The following is a 16,982-nucleotide window of genomic DNA, read 5'->3' as shown; positions in this document are numbered from 1 at the left end:
ATTCTCACACGGACTAACAGAATAAGTTAAAAGCATTGAATCCCTTCACTTTAGATTTACCTATTTCAGATAGCAAAACAAATGATTATGCTTGGAATAAAATGGAAGCTAAAATATCATAAATAAACTTTAAAAAGAACATACTTTTAAAATGTGTCACTTTTGTATCATAATCGAGAAATTTGACATTGCACAAATATAAAATTAACTTTTTTCGGCCAGTGAGAATGTTTAGCAATAATTGTAAACTTAGCATGCAATTAAAAACCTACTTACACCTAATTCAACAATTCAATGGTTTTTACAGTGAAATTAACAGTGTAAAAGTGGAAGTTAACTGCAGTTCAATGATTTCCAATTGATTGCAGAGAGGGTGGGGTCTTCAACAGCACAGCCTTTTGAGGAGCGTAGAATCACTGACTGCAACTTCTGGATTCCCACGTTATTCTGCGCAAGTGCAGACTCCAAGAGTTGGTGTCAGTTTCAGTAGAGTAATGACGGTGAAAGCTGATAGTTTTGCCTTCATTACTGCGGCAAAATCAGGGCCATTCTAATCACTCCTGCATTACTTACATATGAATGTCCATTTGAGGCTGAAGCACTCTATCCAAGCTCTGGGATACCCTGGGTGTGCAAGTGAAATGCAATGGACTGAAAACGTCACATAAAAGATCTTATGCCCCTTTACTTCTGCTTTGTGCCAGGCTGCAAGGCACAAGGTTCCCAAGGATTACATGGATGTTATAGTAGATAGTAACTGAGAGATGCTGGGATGACACTATTTGTTTGCAACTCATGCCTGTTTACTTACTATAAGGGGAGGTGGTGGCATAATGGTAATGTCACTGGACTAGTAATCTGAACCCCCAGCTAATTCTTTGGAGACATGGGTTCAAATCCCAACACTGTGCTGATGGAATTTAAATTCAATTAATAAACCTGGATATAATGGCAACCACAAAACCATTGCAGCCCAGCATAAAAACCCATCACTAATGTTCTTTAAAGAAGGAAATCTGCCATCCTTACCTGGCCTGGCCTACATGTGATTCCAGACCCATAGCAATGCCCTCTGAAATGGTCAAGCAAGCCACTCAATTGTATCAAACTGCTACAAAGCCTAAAAGGAATGAAACCAGAAGGGCCACCCAGCATTGAACTAGGCACCAGAAATGACAATGGTACACCAGCCCTGTTGATCCTGCAAAGTCCTCCTTACTAACATCTGGGCGCTTGCCCCAAAATTGGGAGAGCTGTCCCACAGACTAGTCAAGCAGCAATAAAACAGAAAATGCTGGAAAAACTTAGCAGGTCTGGCAGCATTTGTGGTGGAAGAAACGGAGTTATTTTTCAAATCCAACATGACTCTTCTTTGGAACAGGAGAGTCAAGCATCAGCCTAACATAGTCATACTCATGGAATCATACCTTACAGACAATGTCTCCAAAACCACCATCATCATCCCTGGGTGTGTCCTGTCCCACTGACAGGCCAGGAACACCTGAGGTGGTGAAACAGTGGTAAATAGTTGGGAGGAAGTTGTCCTGGGAGTTCTCAGCATTACTCTGGACCCCATGAAGTCTCATGGCATCAGGTCAAACAAGGTCAAGGAAACCTCCTGCTGATTACTACGTACCATCCCCCCCTTAACTGATTAATCAGTGCTCCACCATGTTGAACACCACTTGAAGGGAACACTGAGGATGGCAAGAGTACAGAATGTACCTTGGGTGGGGGAAGTCAATGTCCGTCACCAAGAGTGGCTTGGTAGTACCACTACTGACTAAACTGGCTGACTCCTAAAGGACATAGCTGCTAGACTGGGTCTGTGGCAGAGGGGTAAGGAAACCAAAAGAGGGAAAAACATACTTGACCTTATCCTAACCAATCTACCTGTCACAGATGCATCTGTCCATGACAGTGTTAGGTGGAGTGACCACCGCACAGTACTTGTATAGACAAAGTCCCATCTTAACATTGAGGATACCTCCTTCGTGTTGTGTGGCACTACCACCATGTTACATTCCAACAATGGTTACCCTTCAAAAGTATTTCTATTGACTGTGAAATGCATTGGGATATACTGAGGTTGTGAAAGGTGCCATACAATTACAAGTCTCTCTTTTATTACCTCTTCAAGATGGCTAGATCAACAAGAAATAGCAGAGGCTGGTACATAATTAAATGACTTCTCTGTATTAATTTTTTTTTATCATTTCTTCTCCTGAGGACATTAATTTCTTGCTGAGATATGATTTCATTACCTGTCACCTCTCTCCAGTCCCTCACTCAAGTGGCCATCAGTGAGCCCAGAGCATCAGCAAGCTATGAAGGAGGCATCACAGTTGAAACCATTTCTGTCTTAATATAAGATGCAAACAGCTGCACTTTCACTAGGAGTGGGGTCTCTAGTTCATTTTCTCCCTTTAACTCATTGGTGCTGAGCACCCTCTGCCATGGCTAAGATCAGGTAATTCAGCACAGGCTTTGAACCTGGGTCTTTCCAGGTCTGAATGGCTGAGCTACTGGTGAGATAAACTGATGTCCCCTTATAAGGCAACAATGATTTATTACCATCACTCGACATCATTAATGACACCTTCTATTACTAATTGTTTCTAGCAGCTTCCCTACAGACAGACCATAATTTTACAGTGGGGTAAAACCATAGATCATACACAATCATACACAACAAAAGGTGACCATTCAGCCCATCGTATCACTTCTGTCTGTTGAAAGAATCATTCAATTAGTCCCACAACCATGCACTTTCCCCTTAGCCAGGCAAATGTTTCTTTCCATGTATATACCCAAATGTCTTTTGAAAGATACTACAGAGTGTTTCATGGCTTGTACACTGCTCGACACTAAGAAAATCTAACCCCAAATGTAACGTAGGATGTTGTTCCTAAGTATTATGTGTGATTGAATTGGGTTAAAGATTTGTTTCTTTTCAGAACTGTGCATGTAAATCCCTTATTAATTTGACAGTGAGTAAGACATTGTTCATTTTAACTTTGAGGTTGATAGATTTTTGTTAACCAAAGGTATTAAAGGGTGTGGGGCCAAGGTGGGTATATTGAATTAGGTCACAGGTCAATCATGATCTCATTGATTGGTGAACATACTCGAGGGGCTATATAACATACTCCTGTTGTTATGTTCCTATGAGCTGTAGGTTCCTATGAGCTGTTTGTTTTCTTGTTTGATGACATTATATATTATACTAATGTGCACCATTATGTGAAGAATCTTTGTTTGGTAAAGTACAGAATGCTGAGATGTTCCCATCCATGCACTTTCAAATGGCTAATAGCTTAAATGTAAAATAAATTTACGAAATAAAAGCGACATTGTTAAAATATTTTGTGTCATATTTGACTTTCTGAGGCATGTTTCATGAACACTTAACAAAAATTTTGGCTATGAACAGTTAATACTTACAAATACAGTATGGATATTCATTCATTACTGCTCAGTGCAGTTTGCTCTTGTTGTTCCAATGTTATCATTTACTTGCAGAGTAGTAACCTTTATTTCATATAGCAGTGCCAAACAAGCATTGAAGCAAGTACTAAATCATATTTCTTTAAATTAAATCAGGCTTTAATTTACTTTGGTGGAATATTGCACTTGGCGACTGCTGTTTAAGAAGCAAAATATGTCCATACATGAAGTCCATAAGTCCATTAGACATAGGAGCAGAAATTAGGCCATTCAGCCCATCAAGTCTGCTCAATCACGGCTGATAAGTTTTTCAACCCCATTCTCCTGCCTTCTCCCCGTAACTTTTGATCCCCTTACCAGTCAAGAACCTGTCTATCTCGGTCTTAAATACACTCAATGACCTGGCCTCCACAGCCTTCTGTGGCAATGAATTTGAACTCTCATAAAAGTGTGCCTATCCATATTTGTAAAGATAAAAGATGGGTTACTGTTTATGACAACATCAGATTTTCAGTTTATTTTGAAATCCCTTTTGAAAGGGATTTATCAAATCCAAAGAAACATGACCTTCAATAATTTATTCACATCAAATTTAAGAACTCATGTTAGTAGCATTTTAGTAAAAATGACTACCAGAGAGAGTGGCGCACTGATAATATACCAGCATTGTAGTTGTTAAAATTAGCTTTCAAGGTTTATGTAAGTTTCCCAATGACGCATGCACATAAATTCTGCTGGAATGACTCATTGTGCATTAACCTCTCATCTTTCAAGTACTTTGCAGAGAAGTCAGCTCTTAATCAGGACAATGATGATAGCACATCTTTCACTCAGTGTGATGCAGGAATATATTTTCATTATTTAGCACATAAAAATCTCAAGCCTTCCAGGAATAAGGGAATTCACATTTCAATGTAATTGGGGAAGATTTTCAGATTCCTAGGCTGTTTATAAGCACCTTATAACCATTGATTCTATACTTAAAGGTGCTATAGAAGTGCAAATTGATCTTGTTTTTTAAGTAGGAATCTTAAGGGGGTGATAATGTTGATCTTCTGGCTTGGACATCAAAGGAGGTTCCAGTCTGAGCAAAAGTACAATATATGTAAATGCAACACTCTGTACGGCCTGTGGGCGACTATAAAGAAGTCAGCTGCTTGCAACAAGGCAATTGTACTTGACTGCCTATCGGTACATTCATCCACCACAGTACATGTGAAACTTCAATGACAGATACACCGGACGTATCTTTTTGTGAATTCTCAACACTGTTGCTACGGCAGCCTTAGACTCTCGTGTAAAATAAGCTCTCTTGTCTAGCCTCAATGTCCTGGGAAATTGGAGTAAAAAAGTCATTTTGCAGAGCATCACTAACCTTGTTGCTGCCTGGTAGTCTTAGTGTTCCTGGCCATTGCAAGGTTGTCATATAACCAAAATAGAAATTGTCCTGGATCTTTGAAATCTGGCTTTACCTATAAATAATTCAAGCACAGAGGATTGTCCCAACATAGTGGAATCATGACCGCTGCCTGAGAAACATGAATTGGCCTATGCGATCACGTGCTGATGGTCACTGATTATGTGGGCTTTGATGGAGGAACTCCTGCAGTTTATGAACATCATGACACTGTGTGTAGGGACCAACACCCTTGCCAGCAACAATGCCCTAGATTTTAAGGACTCTTTCAACATGTAAAAATTTCAGTGGCTTCTCATTTTGCTGTCTGTTTTCCAGAGGAATGATTGTGCCCTGGTGAACAACACTTCAGTAACCTGTTTAATGCCATTGTGCACTGTAGATTAACTGATGTTGCAGGTGCTACCTGAGCTAGCTTGGAAGGAGCCAGCATCATAAAGGTTTCCTTTTTTGTTATGTTGATCTTCAATAGCTTTAACAGCATCATCCCTGTGATCACTCTCTGGTGATGTAGGATTTTGAAGATAGTTGTCCTCAGTTAGTCTGAAGTAAGTGCGTCATAATCTGTACAGATGGCTACAAGTATTAGGGTGAGGGTGTTCAATTCTGGTGCAAGTGAATCTACTCCTTTCATTGTCTTTTTCTGTCTGCAAAACTCAGCCGTAAGGACCTTCATAATTCCAATATCCATAATTTAGCTTGTAATAAGCAAAAATACTGCTTAAGGGTCTCACCTTCTGGAAGATTGAAGTCATTGTGGTATCATCCACTTTAGATGGTGAATTGAATCCATGGTGCAGTGCAGAGAGATAAGAAAATTCCCCAAATACACATTTCTATCTTACTAACTTGAAATTTGCATTCAAATTTTGCTTTTGTTCTAGTGTGCAGTAGGTCAACTGAAAAGGCTATCATGAAAATCCAGTGAATGTCTCACTCTATTTGCTGCCCCTGCTTTCTCAAACTGAGCCAATGTGAATAATTCTGATGGTCAGAAAATCTTCCCTGTTATGTTTAAACATTCATACTGCACAGTTATAGTGATTATTTGTTTACTATAGTAAGGGTTCATTTCAAATTTGGGATGATGGCACTGATTGCCTACACTGGGTGGTACAGTGAAAACATCTGTAGAATAATTCCCATCTCATTCCAATTGTTTTAGTAATAACTTAATAAAATATGACCAATGCTGTTGTAATCAAAGATCAATGTTTTACAAGATTTGAAGGGAACTTGAAGAGAAAAAAGAAAATAATTATTTCATGAGAACATGCTATATTATCAGTATAACATTGCATTGACATTTTACATACATAGGACTCAAACGTATGAGTCAGTTTTGTTGATAAATGGCTGACTCCAACATCATCATGTGTCATTCTATGCTCATTCAGGTCAGGTGGTTGTATGGGGTGAGGTGGTGGCATAGTGGTATTGTCACTGGACTAGTATTCCAGAGATCCAAGGCAATCCTCTGGGAGCCTGGGTTCAATTCCTGCCAAAGCAGACAGTTAAGATGAATAGCTTGGCCTAAATAGCCAAGTGGTTATGGTACTGGGTTTGTAACCCCAAGATCAAGAGTTCAAATCACACAATGGTAACCAATGTAACTTTATCTGAAACAGATGGAAACAGGTTTGTACTCAAAAGAGTTACAATTAGTAGATGGCTCAATAAAATGTTAGCTTCAAGAGTTGACTGATCATGTAACAAGTTCCATTAATGGTAGTTCTCATTTTACCTTGGAAAGCATAGAACAGTCCAATGGTTTACAGAAGGAAAGCATAGTCAAAAGATTTGTCCTTCAAAAATATAAAAAAGTGTTTCCTAATGGATCCAATCTGTTGTTTCATAAATTGAAGAATACAGACTACAATGTATTCTAGACTGGGATCCTGTAGATTTATCTCCAGATAGAATTTTTGGATCTTTCCATTATCTTTTCAGTTGCAGCATACAAGCTCATGAAATGATATAAGATAACAAAAATTTTGAGCTGGGGTCTGTTAGGGACAGATTAGGCTTCTAGAACAGCCTGTTTTGAAAATTTTGCTTCAAACCTTCAGTGTAGCAATTCTTGTAAATGGCTTTCGCTTTTATTTACAGAAAATTGAATACACAAGTGTGAAAACGTTTCCAGCAGATGTGATCATGACTCATTGATGACTTTGCATATTTCTGTTGCCAAATCCTGCAAAACCTGTAGGAACATTTTCACAATAACATCATTCACACAGTATCTGGACTGTTAACCTCTGAAGTCATCATAATTCTTCCTTGCGTTTTTTTAGTCCTGTCTATTATGTGCTCTTCAAAAAGAGGAAAGGGAAGAATGGGAGAAGAAAATGAAAACCAAGTGTAAGTATATGTTGGAGAATTAAAGGCTTTTAAATAAAATAAATAAAGAAAGAAAAAATGAAGCTAAATGAAGTAACAGATAGGATATAGAACTTGAGATTTGGTGTGTTTATCTTCTGAGTCATTGAATGATAGGTGCGCATCATCACCCACAATTTCCATATGGTCAGCCCTTGATCTCAGCCTGACCATCTGCAAGAGACATTAATAGCTGAGAAATCACTGCCAGAATAGTGATAGTTATTATGCCTCCATTTATTAATGTATAAATTGTCCACCAGCTTCTGGCAAGGAAGAGAGATCTTGTGAACTGTAAAATCACCATAAGTTATTGATGTGCGCTTCTCCACTGTCAGCCTTGTGAGAATGGCATCTCGCCCACAAGCTCCTTCTGATTTTCAAGGATTGTTGCATTTCCACATTAATTTACAACTAGGCACAAAGCAGAAAGTTAGAGCTGGTACCTATCAATACAAAGGTATTTAATGCTGATTACATTTATGATCCTGTAATTCCACTCAGCCTCTCCAGCCCAGGAAGGGTGTGTTGAATCTTATTCCTACAGACGGTTAATTGCTGTTAGAGACTTTTAAGGGTGATTTTTCCCAGAATACTTTTGGTACCAAAGAGCCTCTGAGATGGCCAAGATGAAGTCTTAAGCTGCACCGCTGGTTAATCCATGTTTAGTCCAAGATGTCTTCTTGGTAAAGGAGTTGAAGTGCTTGTTGGGAACAGAGGATTGACAAGGGCTGATTTGACAACTGAACCGTTTGCCAGCACTCATTAAAAAGGCTGCACACTATCTTGGTGGGGAACACTTTGTTTAAAGACAAAAACAAAATACTGCAGATGCAGGAAATCTGAAATAAACCATGAAAATGCTGGAAATACTCAGACAGCATCTGTGGAGGGGGAAACAGAGTTAGCATTTTTGTTTGCTGATGACCCTTTTGATCATCTCGATTTGGTTGCATTCTTGGTTCCACAAATAATGTGACATATGTTTCTAGACTAATCTAAGTGCCTGGCTGCATGCACCCCATATGTTTCCCAAGTTCCAACAATGTCTATGGGGGGGGTGGGGGGTGTCAAGTTTTAGAGCTGTTTAAGACCTTTTACCTGGATGCCAAATCTTACAAACATCCTGTAAATATTTGCCCGAATAGAGTCTTTGGCTGAGAAATCCACAGTTCACAGGGTTCCAGTGGTTGAGGCCTAAGGCTTGATTTCCAGGGAGTTCAAACCAACATCTTCAGGCGCATATTCCAATCACGAGAAATTGGAGTAACATTAGAAACTTGAGTGAAATGGGAGCCATGATTGGAACCACTGACAACCTATGAGCTGTGGATTCCAATCAGACTCGCCAGTTAAGCCTTGGGGAACTTGGGCAGTAGTGGTGTGGAGCGGTGAGAGGGCAGGTGTGCAGTGATGGGTAAGTGGGCTGGGAGCAAGCATCAGTACTTCTCAGAGCCAGGTGGAGCACCCCCACTCCTTCCAGGTCCACAGAAACTAAAATATAAAAAAGGTATTCTCACCTTTAATGGCGGAATCCAGTGGCCCCATGAAGAAACGGCTGATTCACCTGCCTTTGGCCCGAGTAAAACCAAGCAGAGCATGTGTGCTGCATGCTCCATCAAGATAATGATGAGTAATAATAACCATGTAATAGGTCACTAAATCAGATGCTCATTGCGCCCGGCACCTATTTCAGGCAGGAACCTGGAAACTTTGGAAATTGTTGGCTTCCAACTGGTCAATCGGCACAGTCCAAGGAGAAATAGGATGTAAGGAATCATGGCCTGAAATTGTCTCAGCACCAAAACCACAATTGCAAATCTTTCACCCTGAAAACAGGCTCAACAAAGTCCAATATATTATATTTAAACCTATCTTTCTACCTGATTCTGAATATCTCATATATAAAAGGAGAAAAACTTTGACCTGAAACGTGAACTTTGTTTCTCCCTCCCCAGGTGCTGCCTGACCTGCTGAGGATTTCTCGCATTTTCTGTTTTTATTTCAGATTTCCAGCACCTGCAGTATTTAGCTTTGTGTCAGGATATCTCGGTGTTGGTTTCCAGCTTTATTTTATTTCTTTACGAATGATCTTTCTGTGTTGCATACCTTCCCCTTTATTTTAATTTGATCCATCTTCCAACCAGAGTTTATCCAGGCTTGATCATCAGCTGGTTAGAGATATAATGAGACTTAACCCATAATAACCCATATTATATTGGAGTATATAGGAGATGTTTGTGAGGGCTAGATCTCCTACCATACCGCACACCTATGTCAAAAGAGGTGTGGGTAGGGAAAACTAGTGTCCCACAACTCTCCAACTCTCACTTAGGACTACAAGTGAATAGCTGTACACACCAGTGGCCATGATCCTAGATCTCGACTCAACAGTCATGCAAAACTAAGTGAGGGACCCATCAGTTTTAGCTGGTGTGGTGTGGGGGTGTAACTCCTTTTAATGCGCATGAAGGGTGGCAACAGCAGATGAGACAGAAAATCCTAACAAGTTAGTAGGGCAATGGGTCAGAAGGCGGAGACCAGCAAGGTCTGTGATACATTCAGGGCTCAGTCATGATGCTTGGCCAGTCGCCTGTGCAGAGACAGTATAAGTATAAGCCCCATAATTAATCATGGAAAATGCCATGACAACGCATCTCCTGGTGGGAGTAACTACAATCAGGACAGTACAGGAACCCAGTGACGATCTGTTGGTTACACTGCCCTCTACTGGCTCACTGGCCACATGGGACAAATAGTCACATTCAAAGGCCAGTTCACTTTCTTGAAGGGATGAGCTATGGGTTTATTTACCATTATACTGAAGATTAATGCATTTTGTGGTAATTAATATTTGCAAAGTATGAATCAATGAAAATATGCCATTAAACTGGATTTCAAAACAAGGTGTTCCGATAGTTATACTTTATTTTGAAACAACACCTAATCTTCCTTTCGTGCCCTCAAATTAAAAATATAAAATCATTTCAGTGTACCAGACAATGAACGTCCACCCTCATCGCTTCTGCTTCCCTGTCATCTGATGCCTAGCTCCGTGGCACTGGTTCGCTTTTGTCAGCATTCCCTTTAATTTTTGTTTGGAGTGCGTGGGTGATTTACTTACCTTTGCAGCCCCTTTAAACATTTTAGCGCAGTAATTTAAACAGGCCGACTTGTGCTACAGAATACCATCCACACCACCCCACCCCACCTCTGGTAAGAGGGGCGTCAGGTGCCATGCGGTGAGGGCATTAGCACGTGTTGGGGAACATCTGCCGGAATGTGTAGAGTAGGCAGATCATGACATTAACAAAAATACCTGGAAAAACTCAGCAGGTCTGACAGCATCTGCGGAGAGGAATACAGTTAACATTTCAAGTCAGTATGCCTCTTCATCTGTAAGTAGTGGATGACGTATAACCGCAAGGTGGAGATTCTTCAACTGCGGAACTGGGAAGCGGCGTAAGCCAGCAAGAGAGGCCGATGGGTGGATGGAACTTGGTGCAGGGGAGGAGACGAGCAGAAGATTTTTGGATGAGTTGAAGTTTTCGTAGGTTAGGGGATAAGAGGCCAGCAAGGGAAGCATTGGAATATTCATGTCAGCAAATGGCAAAGCCATAGATGAATATTTCAGCAGCAGGTGGGCTGAGGAGGGACAGTTTTGAGGATGTTAGGCACACTGCAGAAACTTGCCCAAGTGGCTATTTTCATGTACAAGCCTGGGGAGTGAATGCCAATCATTGAATCAAAGATTAAATTGCACCATTTGATCATCTCTCCCCCCAACCTTGCACCACACCACTCCCCACCTCCTCCCCACTCACCTGACCCCCCTGACCCCACCCTCCAACACCGTTCACAAATACACTCTTAGCAGAGGTTGTCAGATGACAATAAGGAACTGCTGAGGGCATATCTGCTGCCAGCCCAGCCGAGATTAACTAACTCAGTGCAACACTGAATTTAAGAACTTGACTCACTGCCTGACAGCTGAGCTAACAGCTGAGGGTGGAATCGCCCCCAGATTTGCGCTAAGTGCAGGAGTGGGTGAATAAAACAACATTTTATCCATCAGCCGCAATGGAGGCTTTTCATGCTGTATCATCCCGAATCCGCCTCATTGATTACGCATTCCCAGGGAACATGCTGTTTCTATGGCGAGCGGGCTCTCATTCACCCACCATACCATCACCTCACCGCTTCCAGCCCACAAGTACTGCAGGGGAGACAGGATGGCTCCGAAAGGCAAAAAAGACTGCAGCCCCCAGGTCTTTGCCATTTGCCATTTGCTGACATGAACTCGCACACTCACAAACCCATCACAATTCACAGGGACCTCACACCTCAAGGGACAACACCGCTAACTCTCACACACACGCACAGACCCATCAGGCTCATACCCTCTCGAGCTCAGGTCCTCATCCCGTCCATGGCACCGGTCACCACACAAACATTCCCCACGCACCCTTATCATCAGCAGTGCCATGCGTCCTGCTCACACTCCCTCCATCTGTTTTCATTCAAGAGAAGCCTGCTCACATCAGGAGGTAGAGGTTCCAGACCAGGGGTGGAGAGACCCACATGAGGTCCATCTCTCACTTTTTGGAGCGTGGCATGGCGCTGGCTGGTAAGGATGTGAACCCTGCCTGCGCCGAGTTTGAGGTCGGCAGTGAACAAGCACCTAAGGATCCTGCACCACATCCTCCCTCCCTCGACACAACTGTGAGTGCTCTCTCTCCCCCTTTTGACTCTGCTGCCATGCACTAATTACCTCTACTTGCTTCACAGGGAGATCTGCCAAGTGACCAACAGCCTCAGCCAGCCAATCCCTCAGCTCCATCCACATCCTTACCTCCAGCCAAGAGGACGCCTCCTCCATTGAAGAGCTGGAAATAAGCAGCCTGGAAGACCCATCACAGCGCTTACCCACACCCTGCACCAGTGCAGAGACACACACCTTGGTGGGACCTAGATCTAGAGCAGGCTCGGGTTCACAATCTGGACACGTGTCCACAGCAGGAGGAGACAGTTTCAGTCAAGCTCCCCGGTACTCGAAGGACTTTTGGGGAGGAGGCAGCTGTGAGGTCCAAGTCAGATGACGAACCTCTGGATTTGGCCTTCCAGCTCATCCTGGAGACTCTGCTGAAGGTGGGGCAATATCACACGGAGCTGTTGGAAGCCCTCAACAGAGTGGCTCGCGAGCTGAAGGAGTGCATCCCCCTGCTCTATGATGAAGTGGTGCCCACATGTGCGCATATGGGGGTCTCATGGGGAGGATGGCGGACTCTATGGAGACCCTGGTTCAGCTGAATGTGGAGATGCGGGCAGACCTGCACTCTGTCATGGGAGCCATGGGTGAGTTCTTGCAGTGGCAACGTGAGAGGGAAATGGGGCACCTTGACATTCCTCCAGAGGCTGCTTCCCCTCAAGGAGTCAGGCTGGGGTCCTCTGGCACCTGAAGGGAAGAGGAGGAGCTGTTGGACACCCCTGGGTCATCTGCTCAGGAATCTCAGAGACTGTCCTCTCCCCCCGAGTCCTCTTTGCCTATGAACCCCTCAACCTCATCCTCTGTCACCGCAGAGGAAGCAGCTGGCTGAATGATTCTGGAGGGAGATGTGTGTATGTGGCAGGGCCTTTCAGAGCCTTGAGCAAGCACTCTCCCACGCATGTGGATCCTTCACGTATCACACTCACCTCAATATCTTGAGCATTTTCAATGCTGCCTGCTGGGGTTCTCTTTCAGTTGTCCATCTGAGCTGACCCGCATCTCCGCACACCCAATGATCACACTCAAATGCAGCACCTGATCTCGCCCAGCACGACTCTCATTTCACTTTTGATTTGGACAGCATGGTGCTAATTTGGTTTTACTTTTGCTCCCCCATCCTTTACCCTCCCCCAGTAACCCATTTCCCTTCCCCCATCACAGTTGACCCCCACCCCTGGCATCACCTTTCACCTCCCCTCTGTGACCCACCAGCCACAACCCTTTTCACCTGGGGATGTCCTGGTGAATGTGCACATTCCCGTCCTTCCCAAAAATCTCACTCCCATCCACATGCATCTCCCCAACCTCCTCCTTCCCACCTCCAGGGCCCGTGTCTGTCTCCAAGTCCACATCAACTGCCCTTGCTGTCCCTTCTACTGCCAGCGTCGAACTCTCACCCTCCCAATCAACCATCTCACTCTGCCCTCAGTCATTCTCACCATTCCCTCATACCATACCCTCAGTTCACTGCTCAGGGGGCAGTCATGGACCCATCAGACCCCTCCCTTGCATGTTCACCTGGATATCCCCCTGCCCCCAGATCCCTTCCCCCACCCCCCGGAACCCCTTCCTTCACCCCCCGGAACCCCTTTCCCCCCAGAACCCCTTTCCGAGTCCAGACCCCTTCCCCTCCTGGAACCCCTCTCCCACCCTGGAACCCCTTCCCCCAACTTAGTGATCCTGTTCCCCCAGACTCCCTACCCCTGCCCCACTTAGTCCCTCCTCCTTCAAACATCCTTTCTTCTTCTGCCACCCTTAGTCCTTCCCCCACCCTGACTCCTTCCTCCAGCCTTACCTCTTCTTTCAGCCTCACTTCTTCCTCCAGTCTTGCATCTTCCCCCTTCCTGAATTCTTCCTCCACCCTTCCTTCTTCCTCCACCCTTACTCTCTCCCCTCTCCGCACTCCTTGCCCCCTCTGAACTCCTTCTCTTACAGCCTCCACCCCTCTTGCACCTACCTCCCTAGTTGCCATCTTCTCCCCCGTTACCCCCTCCTCCTCCTGTACTCCATGCCCCCTCCTAACCTTAACCTCCTGACACCATCATTCTCCCCTCCCAACCTCACCCTCCACCAATACCTCTTCCTCTCCCAGCCAACCCTAGACCTTCCTCTCCCACCCCCTCCATTGTGAGCATCAACAGTGACTTTCCGCCTTTCGTGAGCTGCTTTCCAGCAGAGCCATGTCCATGAGAATCCACCCAGCATGTCATGGACATTCCTCCGGGGTCCCATTGCTGTCGGGTTCCAGCATCTTCTGTTCCTCGGATGTCTGTCACGTGAGCAAGGCCCTGGTGGTAAGTCCCGACTCCTGCATGTCAGACTTGTCCAGACGTGTTCTGCACCGGCGTGTTTTCCCGCTGATGTGGGCGGACGATGTGGGGGGAATGAGTCCGGTGGGCTGGCCTTATAATGATGTGCAGACCTATTACAATGAGTTGCATTGTCCGGTGGCAGGGAATGCGGCCCACTATCGACGGGCTGAGCGGACAATCACAAACTGGTTTTGTGATGTCGTGAAACAGATTTTTGGACTTCTCGCCATATTGTCAGCTCATGTCGTCCAAAACACCCGGCACCAGCGGGCAGGGGTGATTTTGCCCCGAGCGTGTGCAATCTTTTCAAAAATAGATATATTGCAAGGGCAACATTAAACTGGGCAAGACGTGAGAAGGTCTAAATCAAGTTTTGTGAAATATCTTTGGGATGTCATTATATTTAGCTTGAAATGAAGTAACCTTGCATTCTTCCATGTACAAATTGATTTCAGTTTTCCATTTGCAACAGTTTGTTGTTCTACCTACCTAGATATACCAGTAGATGGCAGTATTGAATTGCAATTTTATAACAAGTGTGGTGACAATGTAAATATAAGTGACAACGTTTCAACTTAAAGCACACAATTTGAATTTTAGCCAGCTCGTTAATGCCATAATGCTTAGCATCAGCAAGGGAAGAAAGCCTGATTTTTACCCAGCTGCCAAAAATTTGGGGCAAAACCCACTTCTGCTAGGGTCCTGTGGCTGAACTCCTGGAGAATCAGTGAGCAGAATTTGACATCCCAAAGGTGGGCACACGGCCGACCCGATCGGGCGTAAAATCACGCGAGATGACGTCGGGCAAGCGTCCTGACATCATCGAGCACTCATGCGATATTTCACTCAGCGAACGCGCACAGAAGACGGAAGCGCCCCCGCCGACAATTAAGAGGCCGATTAAGCTCATTAACAGCGCAACAGTTTCTGGTTTCTCGTGGCCTGTCCGACCCTACTGTTGGCGGACGGGTGAATCAGCCAGGCGGCCTTTACATTCTTCATCAAACCTCATCCGAGGGCGGGTTGAAATCTTTGTTATGTAATAAAATAAAAAGAAATATCTGGGGACATCATTTTTATGAGGTGTGCTTTCAGGTGTTCGTTTATGATGCGTGGACACTTCTTTTGCAGGTTTTTTACACTTTTATTTCAATATTTGCGGGTCTGCAGCTCCCTGCGGCAGCTGTCTGCCTTCAGGGAGTTCTCTCGCAACGCACACCCGCGCCCACCGTGACATCATCGCCTGCCCTCTTCCCGCCTCCATCCTGGCAGTGCTGAGCTTTTCAGCGCGTGTTTTGTGCTGAATGGCCGTTAATTAGCCGGCCAGTGTGAAATCATGGCCGGTGCTGATCGCGGCCTGTTTCCCGCCACTCTCTGGCCTGCTGATTGTGCGCACCCGCCAAGGGTAAAATTCAGGCCAATAACGTTTAATACTGGAGGCTGCAAATGTCTCTATTTCATTAGCAGTTCTCTTGGGTCTAAACTTAAATACCTTTTTTAATTTTCTGGAGCTTTGAAATTCCCAATCAGAATCAGGATCGGGTTGGATTACTCCCAGTGCCACGTGCTAGCGAGCTCAGAAATAGGAGAATAGCACAGGTGAATACGTGGTTTAAGAGTTGGTGCAGGAGGGAGGGTTTTAGATTCCTGGATCACTGGGACAGTTCCTGGGGAAGGTGGGACCTGTACAAGCGGCACGGTCTACATCTGAACCAGAGCAGGACTAATGTCCTTGCGGGTGGGTTTGCTAGTGCTGTTGGGAGGAGTTTAAACTAATTCAGCAGGGAGAGGGAACACAGAATGTTAGTAGAATAGGGACACATCATAATACACTAAACCATTCAAGTCAGAGGGAGTACAGCTGCATTAAGTTTCAAGGGAGTAAGGCAAGGCTGGATGGCCTCTACTTTAATGCCAGGAGCATTACAGGTAAAACGGATGAGTTAAGTGTGAGGATTGACATGTGGAATTGTGATATAGTAGCCATCACTGAGATGTGGTTGAGGGAAGGGCAGGATTGGCAGGTCAACATTCCAGGCTATAAAATCTTCAGGCGAGACAGGGGAGGGGGTAAAAGAGGAGGAGGCATTGCATTATTAGTTAAGGAGTCAGTTACTGCAGTAAGGAGAAATGATATCTTGGAGGGGGTATCGAAGCTTTGTGGGTAGAGCTTAGGAATAAAAAAGGGGCAGCCACATTGTTAGGTGTTTATTATAGACCCCCAGATAGTCAGCGGGAAATTGAGGAGCAAATGTGTGCACAGTTTGTAGAGTTGTGTAAAAACAATAACAATAGAGTAATTATATTAGGTGATTTCAACTTTCCCAACATTAATTGGGATAGACATTGTATTAAGGGCGTGGATGGAGTGGATTTCTTGAAATGTGTAGAGGAGAACTTTTTAGGTCAATATGTAGAGGGTCCAACAAGGGACAGTGCAGTGCTGGACCTAATTCTGGGGAATGAAGCCGGACAGGTGGCTGAGGTGGTGGTGGGGGGCATTTTAGTGATAGCGACTACAGCATGGTACAATTTAAGCTTGTTATGGACAAAGAAATAGACAAGTTGCAAAAAAATGTTTTGGATTGGGGAGAGTGGAAGTTAGTAAAATAAGGCAGGATCTGGCCAAGGTAGACTGGGAACAGTTACTTGTGGGGAA

This window comes from Carcharodon carcharias, chromosome 17 (assembly GCF_017639515.1).
Source record: "Carcharodon carcharias isolate sCarCar2 chromosome 17, sCarCar2.pri, whole genome shotgun sequence".
Taxonomy (NCBI): domain Eukaryota; kingdom Metazoa; phylum Chordata; class Chondrichthyes; order Lamniformes; family Lamnidae; genus Carcharodon; species Carcharodon carcharias.
Note: the sequence above shows the minus strand (reverse complement) of the source record.